The sequence below is a fragment of the Motacilla alba genome, chromosome 8 (assembly GCF_015832195.1).
Source record: "Motacilla alba alba isolate MOTALB_02 chromosome 8, Motacilla_alba_V1.0_pri, whole genome shotgun sequence".
NCBI classification, from domain to species: domain Eukaryota; kingdom Metazoa; phylum Chordata; class Aves; order Passeriformes; family Motacillidae; genus Motacilla; species Motacilla alba.
In genome coordinates, this window is record NC_052023.1 from 20,295,118 (window position 1) to 20,306,658 (window position 11,541).

Sequence of the window (11,541 nt, forward strand, 5' to 3'; positions counted from 1 at the left end):
CATCTTGCACTTGTACGCTATTAAGCAGAAGACCAGAATGTTTTCTTTATTTGATGAAAATTATCTAGACATAAAATAAGCAGGATGGTTTCACCACAGCACATTAAGTGGTTAACATACACTACCTTTTTAACTGGTAGTAACTACTGTTCACCATAAAGCAAGTACCCAGGGAAGCTAGAGATATTTACACATGTATTTATTTAAAGATATGTATTTACATTGATTTTCAAATACTTACAGTTATCTTCTTCTATAAATTAGAGAAGCACTCGAGTTTCTGTTAGTGCCTCAGCCCTTCACTGCTACAACAAGCTGTAGCAGTTGTTCAGATCATGAAATTTTCTCAAGAAGTTCTGTAAATAACATGGTTAAAAGAACATGTTAGTTTCTTAACTTGAAGACTTAAAAAAAAAAAAGGACTGTATATTTAGATACCCGTGAATGAGTATTAACTAAAACATGCAAGTATATATTGACTGCTGAGCTAAATACTAAAAATTCAAGTTGTTCAGTCTTCCTGAATAAGATAATGACAAAATTAGTTGAGCCATCACAGTTACAGTCTTATCCAGTAGATTTATATTGCCAAATTTAGAGCCAACATCTAGGAAATACAGCATGTTCCAATGAAGAAAAATTAAGTTCACATTTCTTTCTGAAGTTTAAGATGTAGGAAAAGCTCAGAAGCACTCACAGAATCAGCACTTCAGACCCCTAGCTCTGGGGACAGGTAGAAGTTCTTCAGGTGGAGCCTCTGTGGCCAGGGCTGATGCATGCTCCCTTCTACCACAGTCCCTGTGCAGTGCCTGCACTGGCTCTCCTCCACCAATTCAGGGATGCCCAGAGCTCCTCACTATGCTTGTAGCCCTGCTGCTTCCCAGACCAAACTGGGGCTGGGGAGGAACAAAACATTCTAGTGGTCCTTTCTGGCAAGAACAAGCTTTTACAAAAATCATTGCTCCTCTGAACTAAATCATGCAGTTGTTGGTACCAACACAACATTTTTTTCTCTCCCATCACTTTCCTGCTCTCGCTCCAGTCCCCACCAGGGGGTTGCTAGCAGCTGATCCCAATCCATATGTGGGTGCAGCTGGGGCCTGTGCCCCTTGCAGGCCCTCCTGTAGGGCAGGGCTCACTCTGCTGCCTTTACAGTGCCAGTGCCAGGAGCTGGGCGACACACACAGGGGGGGTGTGACTCCTCAGCTCACAAAAAAATATTCTGAAAACGTGCAGAAATATCAAAGCTATCAGTGTGACACAGGATGAAGCTTTTGTGCTCTTTAACTGAGCACACCTCTCAGCATGGACAGCAGGAGTCCTGCTCACCTTAGGGCTAAAGAATTTGGCATAGAACATATAAAATTTAAAGTGCCTTTAAAGGAAGACTCACAAGAATTTATGCTACAGTGCTGAATTAGACAGTACTTATATACCAGCAATTATTTCAGGGTATTTTTCTGCCTCTCCTTCCATTTTTGTCCTGGAGCATGGAGACATATTTTCCAGTGCAGGATAACACAGAAATAAGTACCATAATCTCATTGGTGTCTGCTCTTTGCATAAAACCAGGAGCATGGATGTGCCTAAGCTGTTTATTCAGGCCAAGTGTCCAGGGGGTTTCTCTGGGCACTGTTGCGCCCCAGCAGAGTCTCTCTGCCCTGGGCAGAGTTTGATCTCCACTACTGAGTTTCTCTCCATCTCTACTACTACTTCTAAAACTTTGATTCCTGCAGGAATCAAATTTAATCTGTTTTACTATATTTTATGTTCCTCTGATTTATTCAAAGCTGAATAAAAGCATTGCAATACTTAGGTTTCCTATTTTACTTTGGGAACTACATTATTAGTAGCCCCATTCAGGAACTAGATTAACTTGAGTCAAGCAGATTAAAAACCCAAGCTACACCTGTGGTATTCAGCTTGCTCTTTAATCTTATCCACTAAATTAAAAAAGCTCTGGATAAAAATGAGACAGGTTAACCTATCACTTGTCTCATAGAAGGGTCTTTAGGGTAAAAGAAGATTCAGTTCTCCTGCAAGCCTGGTAAATTTTCCCCTTCTTTGCTGAAAAATACCACCTCTGTACCAGACTATTCTACTTCATTGAACAAAACAAAGCATCCTTCTGGGCTGTACATGAGAGAAAACGGTTTTACTGTATTGCCAAATACAAAGGAAAACTCAACGTTTCTTACAATTGATTGGTACTACATGAAAAAATTAAAGTGATTTGTTTTTTTAAAATTTTATTTGATAACCAATAGATTTATTATCTGATATGCCATCATTTAAGATCAGTCTTTCTTGTATTATAGTCTAGTCACATTCTGATGTTATGTGAGATTTCTGGGTTTTATATTAACTAAAATTGAGTAAAAGGTGAAAATAGAAACTGTATGAAGATATAGAGATACAGATGAATGATTTTAATATAATATGCATATTTGTATATAAGCATATATGAGATGTCCAGCTACTAAATACTTCATTTTACTCTGTATAGGGTAGAATATACCTAGATGAGCTCAGACAGATTGAACAATAAAACTAACATGACAAAATGGGTTTTAAGTCAGGAAACAGAACAGCAGAACAATTTCCTGAGTTATTTAAATGCTTTCATTTAAGAAATGTCATTACATACTTGAATTACACTGGAATATAATTATATAAACACCACAAATAACAATGTTTTACCCAGAAAAACAGAAGTTAAGGGAGGAGAACTATTTCCTGAAATATTCCTTCATTTTAAGATCAGGTTCTGGTTGTTATAAGGAATAAATCAAAAGAAATGTTCTAAATTTATTTTAGGAGTCAGTGTCCTTTACATTTATACACATACTTAAAACATCTGATAGGTGAATAGTTCCCCATATGTAGTTCCATGTAGGTTTAAGACGCAGCCATTACAAAAAATCCCTCCTTTGAATTATTTTGATAACCTTAATCAGAATTTTAGCTTCACAATTTAGCATCTCTGAGGATGCTTATGAAAAGACTTCTTGTGAGCAATTAATTGTAATATTTTCATGGGCTGAGTCAGAGGAGTGTATTTTGCTGCTCACATGTTCTTGATTTTGGTATTATATGTGCTACAAATTCATCACAAAGATCTGCTTGGTGTGTCTAGCTGAAAAGAAGGATCATAGAACAGAATTATCAAAAAAATAGAGACTAAATGAACAATTTGAAAAATTGTGTTTACTCAAGATTTTCAAAATTAAATGAATTTTAATAGCCTGAGAGGGGCCAGATGAAAAAAATTATTATAAAACATCTATTGTAGAATGCTTGTTATCTTTTAGAAATTTTAATATTGAAGTATTTGTAGTTGAGCACAAGCTTACTAGCTGATCTTGTACCACTGATTTCAGAGATTACCGTAAAAATAACTAAGAACAGAATTTGAGCCTTATCCAGTCCCAAAATCTCAAAGACAACCGTGGCTCTTCTTTCTTCCTTGCTCATAAACCCAAATAACCCTGATTCGAACCAGGTGTATGTATTACGAGTACAGGTCACTATCCTGCCCATAGTAATAGTATATTGCTAAAAGAACTTTAAGCTGTATTCTGTCACACTGTGAGACAAATTATTTCAGTCTCATACATGTATTTCTTCACCAATTATCCCATAAAACTGTATGTTTTTACCATGCAGCTCATCAAAATAATTTTTGCCTTCTACTTAGCATTTGAGAAAAATGCTTGCAAGTAACCTTCTCCCCACATGAAGAGGGCACATGGAGACAGATCCAGTCCTCATCTCCCTCCTCTCATAGTCCTTGCTGATAACACTTGGGTTTGAAATACTACTTAAGTATTTTAAATGCTGTTAATCTAGCAAAAGTTTTCGAGAGCTTTATTTCTCCTTATGCAGACATGAAACAGGGACATTAAAAGAAATGAAAAGAAAGGCAAGTTAGGCTACTCAAATCCCTCAGAATAGGGAGAACTGCTCTAAAGATAAATAAACCAAGTAGAAGGAGATGTGAGGTGAAGTGCAATACCATTTGGGGAAAAAAAATTAAGGCAATAATATTCTTTCCCAAGCAATGGCATATACTCTTAGCCATCAATAGGAAGTGCTTTCCCTTCAGACTACATTTATTTCTAACCCAGAATGAAAGTGATGTATGCACAGAGGGATCAGAAAATTCTGACATGGCTGTCATGAACAGAACTGTTCTTTAGGTTTCATTACGATTTTGCTTGTTTTAAAATACAGCTGGTACTTTAAAAAGACATTCCACATGATCAATAAATGTTCAATCACCTACGTACGTAATTTTTGGAAACTCATGATGTGGATTTTGGAGGTAATTTGTTTGGCCCCATCAACATACTTGTTGCTGTAGCCTGTTTCAGCTGCAATCTTTCTTGTAGGGGTGATGTGCTCATGCAGGGTCCCTGCAGACACCCTAAGAAAACTGCTCACTTGAACCAGTAAGAAAAAGAACCTAAATCATACAGAAAGATTTGGAATAAAGAACTTAAATACATAATGCACTTTTTACCCCTTAAGTGTCAAGAATGGCATGTCAGAAGGAGTGAGGATCTATCGTAAAAACTGGAATATTCCAGGCACTGCAGAAAATAATTTTAAGTCATAGGAATACAAAGAAACAAAAGTAAATTTTTGTGTTTGAGGTTACCGCAGAATGGAAATGAGAATTCAAAATAAAAGTATTTATTCTCCGTGAATGGTCTGTTAAAGTAAAATGGCATGTTTCTTTAGTAATAGGATTAGAAGTTATAAAACTCTTTATGGATGGAGACTGTAAATGGCCGTGGAACACCACAGGATTTTATTATTTAAAGTGGTTAACAATAGTAGGTTTTGTTTCTAAGTCTTAAATGGCCTTGATTTTGTAACACACTAAGAATAAGTTCCCCAGAGGTTTGTACGTCAGCAATATTAAGGCAACTACACATGGAACCACAGAACAATGGGATGGGAAGGGCTGGGAAGACACATAAAGAGGGAACAAAGGTGGTCAAAAATGTCATAAGACTCAGGTGGTTAAAGACAAGTCTCCTCAGAAAACTTGTTAAACTTGCAAGGGCCACAAGGACTCATGTCACTGAGCACTGCAGAGTTTATTATAGCAGAGCATATTGACAATTCCAGCTTTTGGCCAAATGGCTGCAAACATCCAGCCTTTCTGAGGATTTTCTCCATTAGAAAAGGTGAAGGCTGCTAAGGTGACACCAGCAGTGTGTGGCTCCACGAGTAAATTTCAGCCACTCATAGAAAAGTCTCCCTTACCTGCTGTTGTTATATATTTGTCCCTACCTACCTTCAAGGAGTGAGACAAGTTTATTTATTTGTCCAGACTAACACCATTTAGTGCTGTTACATAATCTCTCTTCTCTAGAGGAAACAAGCTCAAGGCTAACACTGCCTTGTAGTTCACACAAAACAAATGATGGCATATTTGACTTGTCATCAAAAGGAGAGAGATTTTTTAAAAAAGAGACAGGGTTTTTTTGTCTTCCTACTTTTTTTACTTCACAGAATGGTATATGAGAATCTAATTAAATTAGACAAAAAGGACAAAAATATTTTTTTAAAAATATACTTTTGTGCATATTTTGATTTTACATATTTTGATTTCTGTTACCAGACTCTGAGGACCAGATGTATAACCAGATGACCTAAAAATGGCAGACATCTTATATAGTGAATTAATGCATTGGCAGGTTTGTAGACCTTCCACTTCAGCCAGAGAACCTAAGAAAAATCTTTATGCAGGTGCCTACATTACATCTTCTTTGTAAACATCCTCCTTTCAGCTGCATTAAGGAATTGCAAAAATACAGTATGCAATGTCATGCAAAAATGCCTGTACACTTCACAGATACAGCGTGGAACATGTGCACAAAAAAAGGGTCACCCTTAGCTGGCAGTACATACTGTTCAAGCTGGTAGCAGAAAATAAGGCATTCTCACAAAGCCAAAAACAGAAGAATATGCCCACTTCTATTTCAACCATGGTAATAGGATTAATATTATTCATGCCTTTCACAAAAGCTCTTGGCTTCAAGGCTTGTCCCTCTCTAGTAGTGGATACCCAGGTAAAAAGGTTGCAGTTTTGTACTGCTTTTAAAATGAAGCTTATGGAAGACAGTAAAATAAGTGTTTCTCTGAGTCACTTTCAACCACTCCTTACTCTAAATAAAAAGCAGAATATTTTCAGTCAGCGGGAACAGCTCACCCTGCTGTCAGGCAGTGCAGTCTGCAGCATGTGCAGGTCAGGATGGCAGTGCTGTTGTTGACTGTGGATGTAATCTGCATAAGGTTCTCCAGATGACACAATTTTTTTGGGATGATGTCTTGTAGAGGTTCACTGTTAGGAGGCAGGTTACATCCACATTATTACTGGGGAAACAATGGTGAGGGACCACACAAGAAGTTCCCATGGTCATAAACAAATAATGGAATGGATAAAAAAAGCATCTAAGAGGAGGAGCACCAATTCAGCACTCTCTTTAGGCTGTTCCAGAATAGCACTTCTTTCCATGATGACATTCTCAGACAAGTAAAAATATCTCGAAAAGTGTAACTATGACATAATCAACTGCCCTGAGACCATATGCTTTGATTATATAATGACCCCCTGGTAGCTTCATTTTACCTTCACCTCAGATTTGCTTCCTTCACAAAATTCTGTCTTGAGCTGGCTGGGGTAGTGTAGGGCATTGATGGAATCTCATCCATTAAAAATTATGCAACAGTTTTAACTCCTTCCCAAAGTTAAACTGAAATTTAATTTTTTTTTTTTGTGAGTAAAGTCCATCACATTAACAAACTTGAACAGAGTAACTCAATGAACTAATTTCAAACTCCTGCCCTTCTAAAGTTGGTCTGATACTCTGGCTGTCTTTTGTTCTCCTAGCTGCCAAGTTCATTCTGACCTTCTCTATCCCTGTTTGTCTCTGTCTCCAGAACAGCTCCTTTACTATTCAACTGCCTGTAGTGTTTATCCTTCCCTGAGGAAAGAGTTAAAAGGGAAAGGAGGAAAACATCTACAATTAAATTGCTCTTAAGTTGTTCCTGCCTCTTGGCAACTGCAGGTTGTAATTCAGCAGTTTACAACTCTCCCTTCTCACTTTAGAAAGAATGAATAATGTAGAGACTTACATTCATATTTGCAGTAGAAAGGGGATGCTGGGAGTTACAAATTGCAGCTGAAGACAATAACATTCAAAGGGACAAAGGCTTCAAAGTTAAATCTCTTAAAGAGGTCTCTAAGAGAAGAAATGCCAAAAAAAAAAAAAAAAGTCCATAATGGCTTGAAGAAACTATTAATTCCAGTATGGTTGGCTTCAAAGCAGTTTGTACATCTGTCTAAAGGCATAAGAAGAAAGGAAACCTACCTCACAGAATTCCAAGAAAATGTTCAAGAAATACCTATAAAGAATTTCTTTCCAGTAGACACCTTGTAAAACTGCCAGCTCGTGATTTGCACCACTGCCTACTTTTGTTACCCCTATTAGCCTGAGGTAGTACAAGTTTTTAGCAAACACTAGCCCAGTAGTGTACTTTGCATGTTGTATTCTCTTGACAATCAGGCAAAAGTAAAGCAACTCAGCAAGCAAATTTTAAAGCACAACTGTCTTCAGGTCTAGAGACTGTGGAGTCTGATGTGTGGGCTTTAGAATCACAGACTTTGAGACTGGCTGCACCAGGCACCTCTGGAGAGGATTGTCTGTTCCAACCCTTTGGTCAGACCAGGGTCCCAACAGGTTTGGGACCCTGCAAGTTGCAACTTCCCCCAGCAAGTTGCTCAGAGCCAGGTCCCAACAGGTTTTGAATATCTTTAAGGCAAGTGACTTCAGAAGCTCTGTTGAAAATGTGTTCCTATGTATCATCATTTCTGCTCTAAAATGTTTTTCCCTACGTTCAACTGGAATGTCCCGTATTTCCGTTGTGCCCATTTCTTCTTGTCATATCTCTCGTCCTGCGGAGCCCACAATTGGACACAGCAGGACATATGTGGACACATGTGTTTCACCACTGCTGATTTGAGGGGAAAGTTCATGTCCCTGGGCCTAGTGGCAATGCTCTCATCCACCAGGACACCAAGGTGTTTCACTGCAGAGCTTGTTTTCAGCTGGGTGCCCCCCAGCAGCTACTGGCACACAGGATTACTGCTACCCAGGTGCAGCACTTTGCTCCGCTTTGCTGGACTTCATGCCACTTCTGTGAGCTCCTCTCCAGGTCCCTCTGAACGACAGTACCTGGTGTATCCAAGACTCCTCCCAGTCTTGTATCAACGGCAAAGCTTCACAGGGGACACTCTCACCCATTGTCCACTTCAGTAAGGGGGTAAAGCAGCAGCTGACTCAGCATTCCTGAAAGCCGGCCTTATCAGGAAAGACTGCAGCAAAAAGGTTTTGAGCATCTTGACCTTTCCCACATCCTCCCTCAGACCCCCTGGCCCATTCAGCAGAACAGCAACATTTCTTTCAGGTTTTTACCTGTTGTGATCTACAGTGTTCCCTCCACACATCTCCATCCCAGTACAAAATGGGATGCTTGTTCCCAGTTTGGGAGCGCTACCTTCATAAGCAGTGTCAGCTGGCCTGCCACTGGCCTATGAGCTACATCACACATCCAATCTGGTGCCTTTGCTCTTCAGGTAGTTACTTCCAGCTGAGAAGCAAGGTGTAAAGTGTGAGCATTTTATCACTGCCTCTAAATCTGTCGGAGATAATCTGTCAGAATCCTGACTTACACTTATAAAATGCCCAGCTCCTGAGTGCCTCCAATATAGGCAGGTCCTTTCCAAAGGACAATGGGTAGAATAATGTACCAAACAGGTACAATATGTGTACTTGCTCAACTAGAATTAACTGGTAACAGAAAGCAACCAATAAGTGGGAGTTTATTCTCATTTTTCCTTTAATACAGTTTCTCCCCACTCTTTCACCACTCACTGTGGAGACATGGAACGAATTTCAATTTTTAACCATTGCCTGAGAAGGTTTCAGTACTACAAGACTGTGCATGATAGCAAGATGAGTGACATGCTGTCACTCAGAACACTGCTTAGGATGTGGCATGTTATAGAAAGACAGTGACATATCAGAAAGCAGATGTGTGACATGACAGTCACTTAGATGATAGGCATGCAAGTTACTCCAAGACCCCAAAGTCTTTGCTTGTTTGCTCTCAGCTCCTATCCACTTTGAACAAATGCATGTGCCAAGTGCAAAATGGTTTTTAGAAACTGCTTGGAATATATAATTACACAATAACCTTTCAGGATAATTGATCTGGTTTAATTTTTTAGCCCAATTATAAGCACTGTTCAGTGAGTACAGTCTCCACCTACAATGATACTGTCTGTATGCACTCTACTGACAGAGTGCTCACTTTTGCATAGCTCATCCTGCCAGAATAAATACAGGAGAAAGCAGGAATTCACAGTCTCCCTTACCTCCTTGACAGGATCTAACATGTAGAGGAAATTTTAGAAATAAAAGAGCACAGACTGGTAATTTTGCACCAAAGCAAGCAGTCACAGAAAATGCACATTACCACAGGTTCCCATGTCTTCTTTCCAGGGTCCTTCCTTTCTCAGCAGAGGGAAGGTGTTGCAGGGAAGTGGGCATGAAAGTGGCCTTTGGTTGGGGAAGACTAGAAAAGGTGAAGGATTTGTTGGGCATGTTCAAGTATCTGCTCAAATCTGGGAGTTTAATCACAACATCAGCAGGGAGAAACAGCACTGATGTCAAATCCTATTGCATGTTTAGGGGAAGCAAGATGCCTGTCGTGAACAAACAACAGTTCAGAATTATTTCTTCAGGTCTCATTCAAAGACCCAGAGGCAACAAGGGGAGTACCTTCCACAGCTCACTGGTTGCAGATTTTTCAATTCAATTTTCAAAGAAAGACTATGACATAGTTGTTGCATTAAAAAAGAATAAAACGTGGAATAATATTGTTAAAGCACAAAATGGATAGAAATTAGTAATTAAACAGCAAAACAACCATTTGCACCTCCCATAAACTGATGCTTCATTTTATGTTGACAAAATGCAAAAAGAGAAAAATAATCTCCTTTCAATAAGTTTGGAAAGTGAAAACTAAATAAACAGTGCAAATAACGACAAATACAAAAGATTAAAAATTTTTTGATCTCTAAATCCCATAAGATGTTATTAAAAAACAAAAGTGAAACAATGAAGCCTGAAATAAATGCAGCTTGGTTTTCTGTGGATTTGTATCTCATGATTTAAGCTCCAATTTGAGCTTTTCTTCTGGTATGGGAATTTATAACCTCTCACAAAATGTGAGTTTTCACTGCTGTGTTTCCTTCAGCCAAAATGCTTATGGGGTCTATTTTTCCAAAGCTACTGAGAACTCAATTATCCTTGAGACTACTTCCCTTCTGTCAAATTTGCTTGACACCGGTCAGTGGGTTTGAAAGTTATTAGGCAAGGCATTTAGACAGTCATACACAAACAAATGCAAAAATATTATTGCTATAAAAAAACAGGCCAGAAGTATTTTCCAAAAAACTATTTGATCTTTTTATGTTCAGTTTCATGCACAGGGAAATATATGACATTCTGATCCTTATAATAAGGAAATCCTAAGAAACAAGTTGAATTGGTGTTTAAGACTCAAGAGTCTCAGAGAAAAGAATAACAACACACGATTTCCTAGTAGCTGAAAGTGTTTTGGCAAACAATGACCATTGCAAATCTTCACAAAATAACACCAAATGCTGCTCATGCTAACAGAAATCAACACCTCACTAAAATAAATGGAAAGTGAAGGTAGCAGGCAGAGCTCACAAGATCAGATAAGGACTACAGGGCTCAGTCCAGCAGTACCTAAACTGAGCTCTACTTTCAGACACTGGTAATCTGTTCAACTCACTAACTTATTGTTTCCACCTATTTGGGTCAGATAAAATAACATGCAATTTTGGATTAAATGTAAAAGTGCAGATAAGCTGCCCTATTTTTATTTATCCCTTCACTTTTTTTACATCTATTCAACCTTGCAGTACCCAGAGTTTACATTTTTCTAAGTAAAGTGCTTGCAGTTAGGGGATTGTTAATGAATGTCACAGTTTTTAATGCATAAATTAACCTCTTATTTGAAAAATAGACCACCATAATATTTAAAGACATAAAAATTACTTCTGTGACACAGGTAATGTCTTTCCATGTATCCATTTATGGGGAAAAAAATCACAAATGAAAAGATTAACCTGAGCACTGAGGACACATTTAACATAAGCCTTCCCCAGGCTCATCATTACCTGTATGGCACTGCTGACCTTGAAAAGCTTTCATGTTAACCAAAAAAAGGATGTGGAGACCTAGAACACAGAACTAAAAAAATATGCATTGCCATGAAGACTGTACTCATCACTTTGGGATTATCACATATTCGCTTTGTGATTTATTACATATTTCTACCTTAAAATGACATTTTAAATTTTGCTCTCAATAATTAATTTATTCAGTAGCCTTAAACAGAACAAATAAACAGGGCATTTATATGAATTCAAGG

The 11,541-nt window shown here is 38.3% G+C and overlaps 1 long non-coding RNA gene across 1 annotated transcript; it reads right to left on the reverse strand.

Moving 5' to 3' along the window:
* Positions 1-250: 250 nt before the first annotated feature.
* Positions 251-7,253, reverse strand: LOC119703650. The gene is made up of 3 exons (XR_005257682.1): positions 7,150-7,253; positions 6,224-6,355; positions 251-356 (listed from the first exon to the last, which is right to left on the reverse strand). It is a non-coding gene; the product is annotated as an uncharacterized LOC119703650 (long non-coding RNA).
* Positions 7,254-11,541: the final 4,288 nt, after the last annotated feature.